This window comes from Muntiacus reevesi, chromosome 11 (genome assembly GCF_963930625.1).
Source record: "Muntiacus reevesi chromosome 11, mMunRee1.1, whole genome shotgun sequence".
Taxonomy (NCBI): domain Eukaryota; kingdom Metazoa; phylum Chordata; class Mammalia; order Artiodactyla; family Cervidae; genus Muntiacus; species Muntiacus reevesi.
Genome location: NC_089259.1, coordinates 76,397,405 through 76,419,957, shown reverse-complemented (window position 1 = coordinate 76,419,957; position 22,553 = coordinate 76,397,405).

Here is a 22,553-nt window from a genome sequence, read left to right as displayed (position 1 = left end):
ACGACTCAAGTGAGATAGATAAATTCTGATACTCCCTGCAAGGCAGGGGCCTCCTGCGGTTCTCTCTGCCTCCTGAAACGGCAGAAGTGAAATGGGCATGATTCACGGAGTCTCTAGAGTGTCATAATTTAATGGCATTTCACAGCCACGGCACATCACATTACATTATGTTCACAGTGTCACCACAAAAGCAACAACACCATAAAGTGCTAACATTGCATAATGAGACATACAAACCCAATGTGATGTGACATACAAGAAAATCAATGCAGCATATCGCACAAAGTACCCCAGTTTGGAAAGGGGTGCCTATGAGCATTTCAAATGAATTTACAGATCATTCATTGCCTATATAATTCTGCCGTACTTAATTTCTCTGCATCTGCAGGATTCCACAGAGAAATCCAATGCTGAATTTGCAAGCTGTGCAGTGGCATGACCATATTTCTTTTCCAGAGGAAGCCACGGAGTAAAACGTAAATATGCAAACATAAACTATCTGCAGGAATTCAAAGAAGGACAAGTATGTCTTCTTAAAGGGGTGGTCACTCTGTAAAGATTGTACACAGGACTACATATTCCTTAAATGAACTGGTACAATTCTGATCGCTCAATATTAAAAAAACAAAAAAATTCCCTTTTAAAAGAAATAAGTAGCAACTATAAAAAGATTCAAAGGTAGGATTATCAGGAAAGGCTACAGAGAACACAGAGTGTTGAGTAGAATTAGACACGAAAGCAATGAGAAATTCCTCAACAATAATCTTTTATTGTAGGAAGAAACACCCTCAGCTAACACTACCCCAAAAGCCTACAACAAGTTACTATGGGAACCCTCAAGGGCCAAATTTCTAATAGCAAACCACTGACAACACTACTTTTGCATTTCACACAAGAAGGATATTGGGCTGGCCAAAAAAGTTAGTTTGGGTTTTCCACAACACCTTCAGGGGGGAAAAAAAAAACAAAACAGAATAAAACTTTTTAGCCAACCCAATAAAAATGCTCTATAAGACATGTTTATGAGCACAATTCCACATCAGTGGTAGTAAGTACAAGGAACATGAAACTCACGCCAGTTAGGAAGAATTTAGGTATCTGATGGTGTAACTGGGCAGGGGTGTTTGTAAGTGACTGGAGGAACAGGTTCAGTCCCTGACTTGGGAATATCCCCTGGAGGAGGAAATGGCAACCCACTCTAGTATTCTTGCCTGAAAAACCCCACGGACAGAGGAGCATAGTGGGCTACAATTCAAAGAGTCAGACATGACTGAGGGACTACGAAAGCATGCAACAGCAAGGGACTTTTTAGTTTGATGTAGTTCCACTTGCCTTTTGTCTTTCATGCTTCCGGTGTCATATTCAAGAAGTCGTTAAAACCAATGTCATGGAGATCTTCCCTTCTAAGAGTTTTCTTCTAGGAGTTTTACAGATTCAGCTCTAGTATAATCTCTAATCTATTATTTGACTCTCTAATTCCAGTTGAGATGATATTTATGTGTGGTGTAAGATAGGGGTCCAATTTTACTCTTTTGTATGATTGATAACATGGCACTATGCCAGAGCACTATGGCAAAAAGGTACCAAGCTTTTCCTAGTTACTTTGATACAGCTGGTTTTATGGTTACTTGAGAACAGTCAGTCAGTTCAGTGGCCAAAGTACTGGAGTTTTACCTTCAACATCAGTCCTTCCAATGAATATTCAGGACTGATTTCTTTTAGGATGGACTGGTTGGATCTTCTTGCTGGCCAAGGGACTCTCAAGAGTCTTCTCCAACACCACTGTTCAAAAGCATCAATTCTTTGGCGCTCAGCTTTCTTTATAGTCCAACTCTCACATCCATACATGACTACCGGAAAAACCATAGCTTTCACTAGGTAGACCTTTGCTGGCAAAGTAACGTCTCTGCTTTTTACTATTCTGTCTAGTTTGGTCACAGCTTTTCTTCCAAGGAGGAAGCGTCTTTTAATTTCATGGCTGCAGTCACCATCTGCAGTGATTTTGGAGCCCCCAAAAATAAATTCTCTCACTGTTTCTACTGTTTCCCCATCTATTTGCCAGGAAGTGATGAGACCAGATGCCATGATCTTAGTTTTCTGAAAGTTAAGTTTTAAGCCAACTTTTTCACTCTCCACTTTCACTTTCATCAAGAGGCTCTTTAGTTCTTCTCTTTCTGCCAAGAAGAAAGGGTGGTGTCATCTGCATATCTGAGGTTATTATCATTTCTCCTGGCAATCTTGATTCCAGCTTGCGCGTCATCCAGCCCAGCATTTCTTATGATGTACTCTGCATATAGGTTAAATAAGCAGGGTGACAATATACAACCTTGACGTACTCCTTTCCCTATTTGGAACCAGTCTGTTGTTCCATGTCCAATTCTAACTCTTGCTTCTTGACCTGCACACAGGTTTCTCAAGAGGCAGGTCAGGTGGGCTGGTATTCCCATCTCTTTCAGAATTTTCTACAGTTTGTCATAATCCACACAGTCAAAGGCTTTGGCATAGTCAATAAAGCAGAAATAGGGATTTTTCTGGAACTCTCTTGCCTTTTCAATGACCCAACGGATGTTGGCAATTTGATTTCTGGTTCCTCTGCCTTTCCTAAATCCAGCTTGAACATCTGAAAGTTCAAGGTTCACATACTGTTAAAGCCTGGCTTGGAGAATTTTGAGCATCACTTTACTAGCATGTGAGATGAGTGCAATTGTGCAGTAGTCTGAGCACTCTTTGGCATTGCCTTTCTTTGGGATTGGAATTACTTATGGTACAGAAGCCTTTAACTGGTTTAACTTATTTCTCATAAAGGGAACCGGTTTATGTGCTGTTTCGGAATCTGTGTTTCTGTGGGAGGAATGAAGTCTTAGGGCTTCTTATGCTGGCCTCTTACTGATGTTACTCCGTCATCACTGTCTTTTATGCCTGACCTGTTTTCAAGTAAAACATTTGGAGGGTATGTTTCACAATTTGCAGATCTGTAAACATCCTTGCTTATCTGGAGTGCATCTGATCTTCAGCCTTACAGAGGGCATAAAACAAACAAGATACCATATATAAGGCTACAAAAATGAGAGCATTTTGGATTATTCATGGCATGAATTGTCTGATAAGAAAACCTCAGATATCATTTTAGACCATTTGGTGGCAAATATCCTGATCCATTTATTCAGTACTAAAAAAGAGAGATACTGAAGATTTTAAAAAAAAAATTATATTGAAAACTGTTTGCTCCAACGTAAATTTAGCATCCTTAACTAGGCCTCAACTTTTCAGCTTTGCTTTACATGCACTCTATTTTCCCCTGCTGTTCAAATTCTGTGTTAATGTGTGTTCAAATATATAACTTCTGTACTTAAGACATGTCCTCTAATTATGGCAAGCACCTTTAAAACTAAAGTAGCATTGGATTTCCAAATGAATTATTCAAACGTGTATACAAACTTAAAACATGCACAAGTTCACCTTTGGCAAACACAGGTTTATACATGTAAAAAACCTTCATTTAACAACACTCATTTAAAACAATAGACTCAAGAACTATTGGCCACAAGTAATGATTCATTAACAGTAAATCTGTTTGGGGCTCAAGCTATCAAAAGACAATAGTAAGAAGCTCCAATTCCTCCAAGAACTACAGCACGTGACAGACCCAGAGCGTCTGACAAGATGTTCATATAACACACGTCAGTGTAAATAAGTAATCACTCCTCTCTGAGCAAGACACGGGCTGTTTTCTACTTTAATCAAGGTCACAGTACTATTACTGCTTCTGAATTCCCTCCCCTACTTCCTTTTTCTCTATTCCCCATGCCCAGAGAACACAGACACGGCCATGATTTATTTAGACCATCTCTTCAGTTTTTAGAGGCCTCAGTCAAGGGAACACATTTCGCTAAAACACAGTAACTGTGGAATTCCTGTGGACCACTCCCCTTTTATTCATTTATTTATTTATTTTTTACTAAATTCACTCTACAATTTGATTGGATTTTTCTTCTCCACTCTCATGATATGGCAAACCACCCAGGACAATCAGGAAGAAAGTTCTTCCCCAGGACTGTGCAGACCCCAATCTCTTTATGCCCCCTCTCCATCACTCCAAGGTCTAAAAAACAATGCTGCCAATTTATCCCTCTTTCTTACATAAGGACTGGTCAAAGTGGCTTCCCCTTCTCTACTTCAAATTTTCAGGACTTCTTCCCCCCAGGTGTTCTTCTAAAGTTTTTTTTTTTCTGGTCAAGAGATTTATGGCATCAATTCTGGGAAACTTCACAGCAGTATGAGATATAATTTTTTCACTGAAAATATGGGAGAGCTATTTTGTTTGTTACCTGAAATGATAAAAATAAAAGTGTTGTTTTACTGTTTGTTTTCTTCTTGTTTTGTCTTTCAGTTCAGTCACTTAGTCCTGTCCGACTCTTTGTGACCCCATGAACCGCAGCACACCAGGCCTCCTGTCCATCACCAACTCCTGGAGTTTACTCAAACTCATGCCCATTGAGTCAGTGATGCCATCAAATCATCTCACCCTCTGTCGTCCCCTTCTCCTCCTGCCTTCAGTCTTTCCCAGCATCAAGGTCTTTTCAAATGAGTCATCTCTTCACATGAGGTGGCCAAAGTACTGGAGTTTCAGCTTCAGCATCAGTCCTTCCAATGAACACCCAGGACTGATCTCCTTCAGGATGGACTGGTTGGATCTTCTTGCAGTTCAAGGGACTCTCAAGAGTCTTCTCCAATATCACAGTTCAAAAGCATCAATTTTTCTGCACTCAGCTTTCTTTATAGTCCAAATCTCACATCCATACATGTCCACTGGAAAAACCATAAATTTCACTAGATGGACCTTTGTTGGCAAAGTAATATCTCTGCTTTTTAATATGCTGTCTAGGTTGGTCATAACTTTCCTTCCAAGGAGTAAGTGTCTTTTAATTTCATGGCTGCAATCACCATGGCAGCCCACTCCAGTATTCTTACCTGGAAAATTCCATGGATGGAGGGTCCACGGGATCACAAAGAGTTGGACACGACTGAGCGACTTCACTTTCACTTCAATCACCATCTGCAATGATTTTAGAGCCCAGAAAAATAAAGTCAGCCACTGTTTCCACTGTTTCCCATTTATTTGCCATGAAGTGATTGGACCAGATGCCATGATCTTAGTTTTTTGAATGTTGAGCTTTAAGCCAAGTTTTTCACTCTCATCTTTCACTTTCATCAAGACGTTCTTTAGTTCTTCTTAGTTTTCTGCCAAGAAGGAAGGGTGGTGTCATCTGCATATCTGAGGTTATTGATATTTCTCCTGGCAATCTTGATTCCAGCTTGTGCTTCTTCCAGCCCAGCGTTTCTCATGATGTACTCTGCATATAAGTTAAATAAGCAGGGTGACAATATACAGCCTTGACGTACTCCTTTTCCTATTTGGAACCAGTCAGTTATTCGATGTCCAGTTCCAACTGTTGCTTCCTGACCTGCCTGCAGGTTTCTCAAGAGGCAGGTCAGGTAGTCTGGTATTCCCATCTCTTTAGACAAAAATACTGAATAGGGACAACACTCACTTAAAATTTTTCATGAAAAATAGATATAGAGAACAAATTGGTGGGGATCAAAAGGCACAAACTCCCAAATATAAAATAAGTCATGTGAATGGAATGTACAGCATGGTGACCATGGATACTAGTTGCTGCTGTTAAGTGAGCCAGTCATGTCCGACTCTTTGAAACCCCATGGTCTGCACACAAGGCCTCCCTGTCTCTCGCCATCTCCCGGAGTTTGCCCAATCTCATGTTCATTGCATCGGTAGTATTTTATTACAAATCTGATAGTTTCTAAGAGAGTAGATGCTAAAAATTCTTGTCACAAGAAAAATAATTTTGAAATTATATATGGTTACAGTTATCATGACCTCTGTGCAGTATATACAAATATCAGATCAATACACTGTACCTTTAAAATTATATAATGTTACATGTCAATTATTCCCCCCTCCCAAAAAAAAAAAACTCCAGACTTTGCCATATGGCCCCTAGCAACAAAACGACTCCCACTGAGAATCACTGATCTAGGAATCAACCAGCAATGCCTTTTCCAGTGTTTATTCCTGCATATATACCAAAATACTGTTTTTTCATGAAAAATTTTATAAGCTTTCCACAAGGTTCAAATTCCAAGTATCTATCATAAGTAATCTTCTCACAATCTCTCTATGGATATAACCGTTTATCTTTCACTGTATGCAATTTCTTTGACTTCATTTTTCTGATTTTATTTACATAGTGTTTGTTTTTTATTTTAAATTCAAAGAAGTAAAATGAAAACAAAAGTTTTATAATCTGCTGACATAAAAGTGTAGATACCACATTTACAAGGGACAAATATATGTCATATACGTTTTTCAAAGAATTGCATTTTCCACTTTTACACAGTGACAGTTCAAACAACTGAGTATAACCTTCAGATCCCCTATGGATTCTGCAGCAGGGCAATGGAGAAACATTCTGTGAAAGGACTCTCTCCCGCCTGTTAGAAGGATGGAGTGTCACTGTGTATTTTCTATGTGCTATGAGTAATGAAAAGGACAATCAGATTGGAGGACAGAAAGATATCCTGAGCTGACATCTTTGCAGCAGATGTGGAAGACATTTTATTACTAATTGAAAAAAAAATTATGAACACATTGATCTCAAAAGCAAATCAGATGCTATATTTTATATTATACTGGACTGTGTAATAAACCTTCTTCTCTTATGCTTGAAATTCTGTTTTTATATGATGACGGTGACATTTTATGTATTTAGCCCACAGTTTTAACAGCTCCTAAATATTCATAATGCTAATTTTAAGTCACAGCATGATTTGTTAATTCTTATAACTCTGCCAAACCTTGATAAATTGGGCTAAATTTGAACCAGATTTTCTAAGCCTTGCAGGGACATATTAATTCAATATTATTACTGTCAAGCATAAAATATGTTCAGAAGCTTCCCGCATCAAATCACACCACTTCACAGCTGAACTGCCATTTCATTCCTTTAAACTGACTAACTTATCTGTCATTGAAATAACCAATAATGTTGTCTATTGTTCTTGTACTTAATGGAGTTCATTCTCTTGACCAAACTGTAGAGTAGGAAAAGGAAATAGGGAACGTTCTTTGGAGAAAAGTAATAGCTTAGGTAGTTAATAAGTATGAACTCCCATGTTTCACAAAATTTAAAAATGTCAAGTAAAAAAAAGAAGCTAACTGTTGTTGGTCTACCAAAAGCTAAACATGGTGAATGACTCTAAATGGGAAAAATAGAGAAAGTCTATTCTTTTCTTGGGAACGTTTCAAAGAAAGTAAACATGGTTTATTGAATTTCTTTCATTTATAGTGCATTTTAAGTCAATATCTATTTATATTGTCTAATAAAATCTTATTTCCTGGATATTAACCTGTGTTATATTGACGTTATTTCATTTTCATGGTAAATCTAAACCTGATTTAGATTTAGATTTTGGAAAAGGAGCAGCTTTCCTAGTTTATTTTATCCGAACCCTGTAGGGCAAGTTAATAGCACCTGTGGTTATAAAAATATAACACCAAAATGATACGGAGTATTCATGACTTAAAGGAAATATGAGAGATAATTCTTCATAAGGCTCTCTTCTTGTGTCGTTATGATTCTCCATCCAACTAACTACCTTTATCTCTTCATCTTAAATTCCTTCTCCAGTTTTAGCCTTCTCTCTTGTACATCTGGACATGATCCCCTCTCACTTACACCAGGCTTTCTGCTTGGAAAACTGTGCTCCCTTTTACACACTTTCTGTCTGTCCTTCTCTGCTACATACTGCTTTGTGAGGCTCACTTGTTCCGTCATGTCTGACTCTTTTCGACCCCATGGACTGTAGCCTACCAGGTTCCTCTGTCCATGGGATTTCTTGGGCAAGAACACTGGAGAGTGTTGCCATTCCCTTCTCCAGGGCATCTTCCCAACCCAGGGATCGAACTCACATCTCCTGAGTCTCCTGCATTGCTAGGAAGATTCTTCACCACTAGCGTTCCCTGGAGAGTCCCATATACCCTGGCTTTAATAGATGCCATCTTAAAAAAAGAAAAAGCTTTCTTTCACCCCACTTCTTCGTCTGGCTACCATTCATTTTCTGCTCATGTTCAGAGCAAAACTTGAAAAATATCTCTTGGTTTCTTTTTCAAATTACTCAACAACATGCATATTTTCTTAAAACACTATATTATTTTTGCTGCTTTTTTAAAAAATTAGACTATTTTAAGAGCAGTTTTAAATTCATAGAAAAGTTAGGCAGAAAGTATAGTGATTTCCCTCAAGATGCCCCTCCCCCACAACCAGCAACCAGCATCAGGGTGGTACATCTGTTACAGCTGATGAACCTACATTGATACGTCATTACGATCCAAAGTCTACAGTTGACATTAGAATTCACTCCTGGCATTGTTGTGTCTACTACATGTTTTGACAAATGTATGATGACACATATCCACCATTACAGTACTGTGCAGAATAGCTTCCTGGTCTTTAAATCTCTGTATGCTTGCTTTATTCATCACTCTCCTGACTTGCCCTTGGAAACACAGAGCTTTTTTAGTGTCCCTATAACTTCAACACATCCATTTTAAATTGATTTAAGTAACTCTATCAACTACTCTACAACTACTCACTACAACTGTCACTAGTCCAGATGGAGAAGAAAAAAAGGCAAGCCTTCTAGGAACCTAAACTAAAGGAGTGAGTCTCTGCGTTATCTTTTGCTTCATCTCCTTCAGACTGGGTGCTGAAGAAGACATCAACTTAGAAGCATCCACTGAGGATAGACCAAAAAAGCTAAGGGAAGCTGTTATCTCTAAGCAAAGGGCTAGGAAAGTAGAGTCATGCCAACACAGAAAATAAACACCTTGAATAAAATCATGGTCTCAGTATCACCACTGTCAGCAAAGGCACAAGTGGAAGCCTAGATTCCCAACTTTGCCTAGCTACGATGCTCCCTCATCCCTCACCACAGTAGTTTCAAAGAAGGTCACTTGGCAATCTGGGATTTCATCCTCCCCTGGAACTAAGGGGTCTTCTCCCTCATATACAACCAAAGTGTCAATGGAGACCACATGAAGAACTGTAATGAGATACCCTTCCAGTCCCAGCTGAGATCTGCTAAGGGGCCTGTATCATCATCCCACTCAACAAATCATTATTTTCCTCCTTGCTAGGGTGTCAGAGAAGGGCCACTAAAATAGGTTAAAAAAGATCCAGATTTTTGTGACATAATGTCTAAAATGTCCAAAATACATCAAAAACCACTGAGGCCAAAAACAAACAAACAAACAAACAAACAAAAAAAACCTCAAATTAAACTAGAAGAAAATCAACAGACATCAACACTGTGATGACAAGATGTTGGAATCATTTCACAAGGATTTTAAAGCACCTGTCGTAAACATACTTTAATGATCAATCACGAAGATGCTTTACGGAAACCTTTAATGAGCAATCGCTAATACTTTTATAAGGAAGTCTTATCAAATGAATAAAAAACATCACCCCCAAAATGGAAACTGTAGGAATTAAAAATGCAAAAGCTGAAGTTAAAAAATGCTATGAGTGGCTTCCTTGGTGGCTCAGTGGTAAAGAATCCACCTGACACCTGGGAAGATCCCACACGCCTTGCAGTAACTCAGCATGTACAACACGACTATTGAGCTTGCTCTTCAGAACCCAGAAGCGGCAACTACTGAAGCCGGTGCACCCCAGACCCCATGTTCTGCAACAAGAGAAGCCACTCAAAGGAGGAGCCCAAGCTCCACCCCTAGGGAGCAGCCCCCACTCACCACAACCAGAGCAACAAAGACCAGCACAGCCAAACAGATAAATAAATAAAACAAGGTAATAATTCTATGAATGGGTACAACAGGAGAAGGGAGTGGACACCGAAAAGAATCAGTTAACTTGAAGACAAAGGAGGAATTTACCCGATCTGAACAACAGAGAGAAAACTGACAGAAGAAAAATGGACGGAGCCTTAGGAACCTGTAGGACTATTCCAAAGGATCTACATTTTCTGTCATCAATGCCTCTGGAGAAATGGAGAAAGAGATTAGTGCTGAAATGTATTCTGACAGCCAATGGCTGAAATCTTCTTAACCCTGGAAAAAGACAGAAACCGATGTATTTAAGAAGTGAGCAAACCCTCAATAGGATCAATATAAATACATCCATGAAAGATCCAATATAATCAAAGTTCTAAAAAAAAAATCAAAGGCAAAGAAATAGTCCTGAAAGCAGAAAGAAATGTTGTCCTACCTCTAAGGGTTAAATGATTCAAAAGGTAACGGATGCAAGTCTTTTTCAATTTTGGTTTTCTTGGGGTATATGCCTAGGAGTGGGATTGCTGGGTCATATGGTGGTTTTATTCCTAGGTTTTTAAGGAATCTCCACACTGTCTTCCACAGTGGCTGTATCAATTTACATTCCTACCAACAGTGCAAGAGGGTTTCCTTTTCTCCACACCCTCTCCAGCATTTATTGTTTGTAGACTTTTTGATGATGGTCATTCTGATGGTGTGAGGTAATATCTCATTGTAGTTTTAATTTGCATTTCTCTAATAATGAGCGATGTGGAACATCTTTTCATGAGTTTGTTAGCCATGTGTTTGTCTTCTTTGGGGAAATGCCTGTTTAGGTCTTTTTCCCACTTTTTGATTAGTTGTTTGTTTTTCTGGTATTGACTTGTATGAGCTCTTTGTATATTTTGAAAATTGCAGTACTACTCACAATAGCTAGGGCATGGAAGCAACTTAGAGGTCTATCAACAGATGAATGGATAAAGAAGCTGTGGTACATATACACAATGCAATCTTACTCAACCATAAAAAGGAATGCATTTGAGTCAGTTCTAACGAGGTGGATGAACCTAGAGCTTACACAGAGTGAAGTGAGTCAGAAAGAGAAAGATAAATATTTTATACTAACACATATATATGGAGTCTACAAAGATGGTACTGATGAATTTATTTGCAAGGCAGCAATGGAGAAACAGACAAAGAGAACAGATATGCACCCAGGGCAGAGGGGAGGAGAGGGTGGGATGTATGGAAAGAGTGACAAGGAAACTTGCATTACCATGTGTAAAACATAGCCAATGGAAATTTGCTGCATGACTCAGGAAACTCAAACAGGGGCTCTGTGTCAACCTAGGGGGGCGGATAGGGTGGGAGACGGGAGGGAGGTTCAAGAGAGAGCGGACCTATGCATGCCTATGGCGGATTCATGCTGATGTTTGACAGAAAACAACACAATTCTGTAGAGCAATTATGCTTCAGTTAAAACATAAACAAACCAACTAAAAAAGGACAATTGATTTCTCATCAGGAACCTTGGAAGCCCGAAGGAAGTGGCACAACATTCTCAAGTACTAAAGGAGAAGAACTATATCCCTAAACAAATAATAAGTGAAAAAAATAACTTCTGAGGTTGTAATGTTTTCTAAATCCGTGGCCTCGGCTGTGTAACATGGTGGCTGTGGGCCCAAGCAGCACAGCCACGCTCTGCCGATCTTGTGCGCCCAGAGCTCAGCCATCCCTGGCTCTCTGCGACTCCATGGCCTGCACCCACCCAGGCCCCTCTGTCCATGTGATTCTCCAGGCGAGAATACTGGACTGGGCTGCCGTTTCCCTTGTTTCCCATCTTAAACCTTGCTAAATACCCTCAAGAGAGATGAAATTTTTATTCTGATATCTAGATTGCTTCAAATGTGTATAACGCTGATATTTTAATAAAAGAAACTGCAGGGTTAATCATAGAGCATTATATTTAGGAAACACAATATCTGTTTTAAAACACTTGCTCATGCCCTTAGTGACTATCAGTGAGTATCTCTGATAAGAACCTTGTATCTTCAAACCTTGGCTTCTTCATCTATTAAATGGGATGATAATATCTGTTGTGTCTCTTACAATGAGAATCAAAGAGGATAATATATAAATGTGTAGCTTTTTCAGATCACATACTTTTTTTTAAAATTATAGGACTATATGGAGAATTTATTTAAAATATATTGAGCACAATTTTTCTAGCTCTGGAGCAACAAAGAGGTCAGTTTCTACCTTTAACGTAAGTAAGTAATTGGAGAGACAGATTCAAACACACTCTACAAAGGGCAACATGATGAGGCAAAATACGTTTGTGGATATAAAAATAAATATCTGTAGGAGCCATAAGGACCTTCTTACTGTAAACATCTAGATTCAAGTCCAGGTACTGAAACTTTCATCATTGCATAGATTATTAATCTCTCCAAAGTTCCGTTTCCTCTTCAACAACATGGGGACAGAAAAAACATATCCTCTCAGAAGGGGTGTGAAGCTCAAATAAAGGTAATCAATATGATGCATTCAGTCAAGAGTGTGACACATAGCATTCTACAAAATGATAGACGATCATTATAGCTAATAATCATAAGATCATACCTCAGAGGTGGCATTCACACGACATAAGTTCTGGGGAGGGCAGGTTTTCCAGAGGCAAGTACGTCATAAACTACAAGTGGATTCTAACCTGCTAAAGCAGAACACTGAAAGCCAAAGAGAAAGCTTCAGAATGAGTTCAGTGTTCTTATAGGATTGGGATACAATATAAAAGGCAAAAGGAATCCATTGCATTTAAACTTTAGATCATTATTGACAATAAGGAGCTATTGAGTGTGCTGGAGTTTAGACGGGGCATGATATCCACTGCATTTCTCAAAGGCCATTCTGATGGCTGAGAGGATGTCAGATATAAGAGTTCAGAGGCTGGAATCAGGAAAATCAATTACAGTGTTGTTCCAATAATCCAGGTAGCAAGTGATAAAGGCCAGAAATAAAGAGAGACATGAGTATAAATGACGATCTCAGATCATCAGGCGAACAGATTGACTGAGAAGAGTCACACACACTGGTGAGGGAACACGCAACAAGTTTTCTGAACTTGACAATTTTACCACCACGAAACCTTAACCTGAAAGAGCCTGAGAATGGTGCTAAAGACCCAGACCACCTCTCTTAGATATTCTTTAACTTCACTTTTGTGCCAAACAACGTTCTCTCTCTCAAGCGCAAACTTGATGCCTTATTGCCACTGGCTGGGAATGGAAATATCCTGAATGCCTAGTTATTGCCACTCAAGAATTACGTCTTTTCTAACAACTCAGTGGGTGTGATGTTTGATAATGGGAGTTCTTGGTGTGTGATTCTGATACAGCACGAACTTTCTCGCAGATGAATTTTGTTCGCTGATGTCATTGCCTGCAGAGTTCCCATCCACGTATGCTGTGTGCAATTTCCTGTTCTGTACTCTCCATAATTGAATGATGCCCGCAGCACTAACTTTCCAATAAATATCACTCAGAATGACCTTGCAAATACCCTTTCTCCTCCAAATATTCCTCATCTAGCTCTGGTCATTAATCAAATGAACTAACATAAACATATTTAGGATAATCTGAAAAATTGCCAAAACCTTGTAAATAAGATTTTCAAGTAGAATTGTTTCCTCTGGCTTGCTAAGTATATTAAGTAGTAATTTATTAGCATAAATAAAAAGTAACATGTGCATATCTACATGAATAAACATGTATACACAATTCTGTTATCTAATATTTATGGACTGTTGCCATGGGCACTGTGTTAAGGGATCTGGCTGTATTATATTGTTTTAAACCATAAAAAAGTGGGTAGTATTACTAACCCATCTGATAGAAGAGTAAAGTGAGGCTTAGGAAATTTAATGACGCAGCTAAATATCAGGGGGCTTCTCTGGAGGCTCAGATGGTAAAGAAGCCGCCTGCCATGCGGGAGACCTGGGTTTGATCCCTGGGTTGGGAAAACACCCCAGAGGAGGGCATGACAACTCACTCCAGTATTCCTGCCTGGAGAATCCCATGGACAGAGGAGCCTGGTGGGTTACAGTCCAAAGGACCACAAAAAATCAGACACGACTGATTGACTAAGCACATAAATATCAGAACTGAAGAGATCATGACTAGAATGAATCTGACTCAGAATCCTTATTCCTAGTCATTTTTGCATGTATTCTATCACATACAAACCTGTATATATACATGTGTGCACACATATGTATGCTTGACTGCATAAATGCTGTTTGCAATGTGCCAAAGCCCTGTTATGAAGCTTTGAAATTAAGTAAAATGTCCAGCTATGAGCTGAGTTTATTTCTTTTCCTCTTGAGCCATCTATTCATAAATTTGAATTCAACTGCATGACAAATTCTACCATTCTACTTTCAACAGTTATTAGCAATACCAATCACGTTAAATTTCTACAAATCTCTTCATAATTTCCAAAAATAGCAAGATTTCAAATTTCAGTTTTCTACAGCAGCAACCTTACAAAATGCCTGTAATTAGGACATTTTAAATTAACTTAGGGGAGCATAAAGTGTAATTTTCAGGTCGTTCAGTTAGTTTCAAAAAAAGTCTGAGTTACTCTGAACACCAGCCCAAGGTGTGACTACACATTAATGAGTGATTTAATAAGCAATTTTTAAAAATCAATCTTATTATTGTAAAGCAGAGGTCGAAACCTGGCAGGCTACAGGCCAGATTTTGCCCTCAGATGTGTTTTGTTTGGCCCGTATAACTTTGGCCTGTCCACAGTTATAAATCTTTTAAAACAGTTGCCAGCATTTGGAAATTGGGAGCTATATAAACCCTGAGTTTCTGGCTTCTTTTAAAAAGTCTGAGGATCTGGCAAACTGGGCATTTTTTCTCTCATAGCAACTCTAATTTGTGGGAGGGTGATCTCCTAGAACTGATTGACTAAGATTTTGTCCTTTATTGCTGGCATTTTGTTTTATTTTTCTAACACTCCATCACCTTTATTCATCTACATTACCTGTACAGTCTGTAGTAATCATCTGAGTCTTGGTATCCTATTTGAAAATTCTAACTACTATTTAAGTACGACTGTTCATCTCTCTGAATTTCAAATTTCCCTAACGGTATAGTAATATGCAAAATTCTGAGACGCCATCCACCCTCAAATCCAAGATTCTCAGTCCTTGGTGTACACACAACTTCTCCTACTTATTCAGATAAACCAAATAGTCTATTCACTACTCTAGGTGCTCCTGGGGAGGGGTTTTGCAGAAATAATTAAAGTCTCAAATCTGTTGATTTTAAAATAGGAACATAGATAATATACATGCTGTTGTGAAGTAATTAGCCTCCAACTAATAAAAAAATAAAATAAAATAGGAACATTACTGAGGTGGGTCTGATCTAATATTGGGGACCTCTTTCAAAACAGAGAATTTTCTCTGGCAGGCCGCAAAAAAGGATGTCAGGGATTGCCACATATCAGTAAGGCCAAGCCAAGATCCCTGCAGTGAATGGCCTTCAGGTCCCATTGCAAGAAATCTATAGGAGCTCAGAGTGGCCTCAAGACAACAGCTAGAAGGAAACAAGGGGCCTTACCCCTGCAGCCATCAGGAAAGGAATTCTGCCAAACCAGTGAACTTGGAAGAGACTCTTGAGGCAAGATGAGGACCAGAGTTGCAAGAGATACCTGGATTTCCACCCCAGGGAGACCCTAAACAGAAGACTCAGCGGTGCCCTTTCGAGACTTCCCACCCACCAAATCAGTGAGATGACACACTGTTATTGCTTTAGGTCTCGAGGTTTATGGTAATTTTTAAAGCAGCAATAGAAAACCAATACAGTATTCATTCTCCCAGTAATCCTGTCGCAAAATCTTAACACTTACCTCTATTCCCAAGCTGTCGCCTAAGTGTGTTGATTCTGTTCACCTCACTGCATCACTGAGCTAGTATGAGCACCTACTCCCCAGCCCTCACACCTGGAATTCCGTTTTGTTTTGTTTGAATTCAGTTTTGTTTGCCTGGTCTCCATATCTCTGTTTTTTTCCCCCCACACAAATACATGATGTGAAATATTTCTATTTCAAACTTTCAGAAGCACTTTTCAAAATCTGTAGTGAATTCTCAGCACTCATCTATAAATCATCATGGCATGTTCTAGAACAATTTTTCTACACTGGAAGGTGTGGCCATTCATTTCTGGAGTTCAGATTTCTCCACAAACTTTAAAACTGAATGCTTTCACGCTTGCAGTAACTGTGTTAAAAAATAACAGCAGTATGCGACCATTTGAAAGACAGGTTTATGACCTAGGACAGCCATCCAGCCACCCAGTGATTGGTGGCTCAGATGGTAAAGAATCCGCCTGCTATGCAGGAGACCCAGGCTCAATCCCTGGGTCCAGAAGGTTCCCTGGAGAAGGAAATGGCAACCCACTCTGGCATTCTTGCCTGGAGAATCCCATGGACAGAAGAGCCTGGCGGGCTACAGTCCCTGGGGTCGTAAAGGTCCAACACAACCGAGTGACTAAGCAGGCAGCATGGGCAACCACCTAGTGTGGGTCTCACTCTGCGCACTTCTTTGTATTGAGGGCCTCACAAGCATGAGTTATGTTACATTGATTTTCTTAAAAGCAAAGTTAGGCATAAAGGAAAACTTGGTATGGAAGTGACGCTTGACACAAAAGTGAAGGTTGAATAACGTCACAGTAAAATATGAGTGAAAAACTCATTGCACTTCAAATGGAAAATAAAATAGTAATTTTTAAAAAAGAAGAATAGGACAGTGAGTGACCTATCATAGTATAAAAATTCACTCTATGTATTTGGTGATTAACAATTTAGTTTAAGCCAAAGACAAAGAACTTTAAAAAATACTCAATAACCTTAATCTTTTTGATCAGATATTAGTAGTTTTGTCCTTTTGTCATTTGTATCTGAGTTAATTTGTATCATAAGTTAATTTTGGATTTATAGTAATTTTTTACCTGGAAGTTTTTATCTAATTTTATGTTTATATTGTATTTTAGTAATAAAGTACAAACGAAACATATAGAGAACCCAAAAAAACCAACATCTCAGTTTTTCAGATTTTCCTTGTCTGCAACATTCTTGGCAGTCTTAAAGAGGGTTGGTCAGAGATTTCACAGAACGTATCTCAATTGGGATTTTGCCAAAATTTTTCTCATGATTAGACGGTGGTTATGTTGTTTTAGAAGGAAGATCACAGGAGTGAAGTGTCATTCTTATTGCATCTTATTAAGGGTATAAATTATCAATATGACTTATCACCATCGATGGTTTACTTTGGTCATTGACTAAAATTGTGAATTAATTATGTAGCTCACCTCCTTAATAGTAAAATACTTATATAAGTTCTTTGAATTTCTCTGCATAATTTTTTAATAAAAATTTAGACTGTTAATATAAAGAATCCCGTATTTCAGAACAACTGGAATTGACTACCTAAGGCTTGGTCTTCACAGGAATTCATTTTTTATTTATATCTTTTTTGTGATTTGATGAAACTATCAGGTTTGATAACTTAGCATCTAACACAGTATCTTAGTATCTTATAAAAGGTAGATGTTTAATGAAATTTTATTAAAAAATTAATAATGTATGACCACCTGAAATTTATTTATATAATGTATGTATGTGTTATAAGTAAACCTCAGTCATTTTCCTAATGAAAAGGAGTCAGATAAAAAATAGCAGACACATTATGACTCCATTAGTAAAGCGTGACAGAAAGCAGAGCAGGGGTCAGCTAAACTGGGGTTAACAGGGAAACTTTGGGGTGATGGAAATGTTTTATAATTTGATTGCGGCCAGAATAACATGGATATTTCCATTCATCCAAGCTCATCAATGTGTGTTTTAAAATGTAATAATAGTAAGTTAAATTATACGTCAATAAGGTTGACTTTTAGAAAGTAAAATATAGACTTATTTTCTAAGTCAGGTGACAGAGAAATATTTGAAACTGTGAAAAGAAATAAGATTAGGAAATGTTAAAGATGGGTCTGAGTTTAATCAATAAAGAGGAGTATATCAGTGACTGGTAGTTGGCCAGCAAAATTCATCTTCTCATTTGCCATAATAATGGAGTCTAAAGAAGAAATATGGCTTTCTATCGAGAGTATACATTTTCAGTCCTCCTCTGTGAGTCGTTTGTTACAGTCATGTAATTAAGTCTTCACCAAATGGATCTGAAAAGAATTGACATGTATAACTTTTGCCTTGCTTAACAGAAAATTGCTTGGATGGCCCTCACTAATTTCCTCTTCACCATCACGACAACACAGATGTGTCTGTATCTAGCTGTAATAACAGAGATGAAGATATTAATCTAGATAATGGTGAGGTTAAATCATTAAAGAAATCAGAATCACTGAACGCTCATGTGGAGCACATCACCCAGGGGAGGTACAGGTCAGTGAATAAACATTCTTCTTTTTTAAAAAAAAACCAAAGATAAATATTTTGAACTTTATTTCACTGCTCTGCGTATACATGGTTACATTAAAATGTTCTAAAAATTTTTACAGGGGCATAGTTGATTTACAATCTATTAGTATCAGGGGTACAGCAAAGGGAAACATATATATATGTATATATATGTGTGTGTGTGTATATATATATACACATATTTCAAGTTTCAATTTTTTTAGATTCTTTTCCCATAAAGCCATTACACAGTATTTAGTAGAGTATATGTATGTGTCAATTACAATCTCCCAAGAATCAAGACTGCCAGGAGAACCATCAAGAACCTCAGATATGAAGATGACACCAACATTATACAGAAAGCAAAGAAGATCTAAAGAGCTTGTTGATGAAATTGAAAGAGGAGGGTGAAAAAGTTGACTTAAAACTCAACATTTAGGAAACTAAGATCATGGCATCAGGTCCCATCACTTCATGACAAACAGATGGGGAAACAATGGAAACAGTGACAGATTTTATTTTCTTAGTCTGCAAAATTACTGCAGATGGTGACTGCAGCCATGAAATTAAAAGACACTTGCTCCTTGGAAGAAAAGCTATGACCAACCTAGATAGCATACTAAAAAGCAGAGACATTACTTTGCCAACAAAGGTCCATCTAATCAAAGCTATAGTTTTTCCAGTAATCATAAATGGATGTGACAGTTGGACCATAAAGAAAGCTGAGCATTGAAGAATTGATGCTTTTAAACTGTGGTGCTGAAGACTCTTGAGAGTCCCTTGGGCAGCAGGAGATCCAACCAGTCCATTCTAAAGGAAGTCTGTCCTGAATATTCTTTTGAAGAACTGATGTTGAAACTGAAACTCCAATCTTTTGGCCTCCTGATGTGAAGAACTGACTCACTGGAAAAGCCCCTGATGCTGGGATACATTGAAGGCAGAAGGAGAAGGGGACGACAGAGGAGGAGATGGTTGGATGGCATCACCGATTCAATGGACATGAGTTTGAACAAGATTTGGGAGCTAGTGATGGACAGGGAGGCCTGACACGCTGCAGTTTACAGGGTCGTAAATGTTAGACACAACTGAGCAACTGAACTGAACTGAATTGATCCCTCACCCCCTTTAATGCCTGGTACCCATGAGTTTTCTTTCTGATCTGTAACTCTACTTCTATTATGTAGATAAGTTCATTGATACCACTTTTTTGGATTCCACATATAAGCAATATCATCTGATACTTATCTTTCTCTGTCTGACTTAACTTCACTCAGTATGATAATCTCAACATATATCCATATTACTGCAAATGGCACATGAAAAGATGCTCAACATAACTAATTATTAGAGAAATGCAAACTACAATGAGGTATCAGCTCAGTTCAGTTCACTTCAGCCACTCAGTCATGTCCGACTGTTTGTGACCCCATGGACTGCAGCACTCCAGGCTTCCCTGTCCTTCACCAACTCCCAGAGTTTACTCAAACTCATGTCCATTGAGTCGGTGATGCCATCCAACCATCTCATCCTCTGTCATCCCCTTCTCCTTCTGCCTTCAATGTATCCCAGCATCAGGGTCTTTTCCAGTGAGTCAGTTCTTTAAATCAGGAGGCCAAAGGATTGGAGTTTCAGCTTCAACATCAGTTCTTCAAAAGAATATTCAGGACAGACTTCCTTTAGAATGGACTGGTTGGATCTCCTGCTGCCCAAGGGACTCTCAAGAGTCTTCAACAACACCACACTTCAAAAGCATCAATTCTTCTGTGCTCAGCTTTCTTTATAGTCCAACTCTCACATCCATACATGAATACTGGAAAAAACATAGGTTTGACTAGGTGGACCTTTGTTGGCAAAGTAATGTCTCTGCTTTTTCAAATGCTGTCTAGGTTGGTCATGGACATGGAACTGGACATGGAGCAACAGACTGATTCCAAATAGGAAAAGGAGTACATCAAGGCTGTATATTGTCACCCTGCTTATTTAACTTATATGCAGGGTACATCATGAGAAACACTGGGCTGGAGGAAGCACAAGATGGAATCAAGATTTCCAGGAAATATCAATAACCTCAGATATGCACATGACACCACCCTTTCTTCTTGGCAGAAAGCTAAGAAGAACTAAAGAGCCTCTTGATGAAAGTGAAAGAGAAGAGTGAAAAAGTTGGTTTAAAGCTCAACATTCAGAAAATTAAGATCATGGCATCCCGTCCCATCACTTCATGCCAAATAGATGGGGAATCAGTGGAAACAGTGACTGACTTCATTTTTCTGGGCTCCAAAATCACTGTGGATTGTGATTGTAGCCATGAAATTTGAAGACGCTTGCTTCCTGGAAGGAAAGTTATGACCAACCTAGACAGCATATTAAAAAGCTGAGACATTACTTTGTCAACAAAGGCCCATCTAGTCAAGGCTATGGTTTTTCCAGTGGTCATGTGTGGATGTGAGAGTTGGACTGTGGAGAAAGCTGAGCGCAGAAGAATTGATGCTTTTTTGTGTGTGTGTGGTGTTGGTTGAAGTTTGTTTGCTTTTTTTTTTTTTTAACTGTGGTGTTGGAGAAGACCCTTGAGAGTCCCTTGGACTGCAAGGAGATCCAACCAGTCCATCCTGAAGGAGATCAGTCCTGGGTGTTCATTGGAAGGACTGATGTTGAAGTTGAAACTCCTATACTTTGGCCACCTGATGCAGAGAGCTTACTCACTGGAAAAGACCCTGATGCTGGGAGGGATTGGGTATGGGAGGAGAAGTGGGCGACAGAGGATGAGATGGTTGGATGGCATCACCGACACAATGGACAAGGGTTTGGGTGGACTCTGGGAGTTGGTGATGGACAGGGAGGCCTGGTGTGCTGCAGTTCATGGGGTGGCAAAGAGTTGGACATGGCTGAGCGACTCAACTGACTGAACTGAGTTTGGTCATAGTTTTTCTTCCAAGGAGCAAGTGTCTTTTAATTTCATGGCTGTAGTCACCATCTGAATGGATTTTGCAGACCAAGAAAACAAAGCCAGCCACTGTTTCCATTGTTTCCCCATCTATTTGCCATGAAGTGATGGGATCAGATGCCATGACATTAGTTTTTTGAATGTTGAGTTTTAAGCCAACTTCTTCTCTCTCCTCTTCCACTTTCATCAAGAGGCTCTCTAGTTCTTCACTTTCTGCCATAGGAGTGCTGTCATCTGCATATCTGAAGGTACTGATATTTGCCCAGACCTCTTGATTCCAGTCTGTGTGTCATCCAGCCCAGAGTTTCTCATGATGTACTCTGCACATAAATTAAATAAGCAGACTGATAATATACAGCCTTGATGTATTCCTTTCCCAGTTTCGAACCAGTCTGTTGTTCTATGTGCAGTTCTAACTATTGCCTCCTGACTTGCATAGAGGCAGGTCATGTGGTTTGGTATTCCCATCTCTTTCAGAATTTTCCACAGTTTGTTTGTGAGATATCACCTCACATCAGTCAAAATGGCCATCATTAAAAATTTAGAAACAATAAATGCTGGAGAGGCTGGAGAGGAAAGGGAACCCTCCTACAATGCTGAGTTACCAAATAGAGCTGCCATATGACCTAGCAATCCCACTTCTGGGCATTTATCCAGAGAAAACCATAATCCAAAAAGACAAATGCATCCCAATGTTCACAGCAGCATTATTTATAATAGCCAGGACTTGGAAGCAACCTAACATCATTAACATTCTTCTTTAAACCACCATGGCTTTGTGAAATACAAAAGTTTAGACTTTGCTCTAACTACAACCAGAACACCCAAAGCACTCCCTGAGTGGGTGTAAAGTATAAATGAAGAAGAGAGGTATATATGGAGGAGGTGGGCAGTCAGGACTCACTTCATTAGGAAAAGGAATTGGGATAAAGGAATGAAATAGTAGGTTAATGGGATAACCAGATTGTTGACAAACTTGAAAATTATATAGTTCCATTGGGGTTTAGAAATATTACAGAAGAAATGAATGATCATGAACATTGTAGGAATATGTTGAAAGCATTTTTTCAGGAAGATCAATGTGATGTATACAACTAGCTGGAGAAACAAAAAGATTCTAGAAAAATGAAACTATAGAAATCTTTAGAAATTAAGTGATAGGAACCAGGCCCAAGGAAGAGGCCAAAAGAAAAGAAGAAACAAAAAAGCCAAGTTTCCTTATTAAAGAAAGTTTCCATATTAAAGAAAGACCTGAAGGAATGAGGTGATAGATTCTATAAA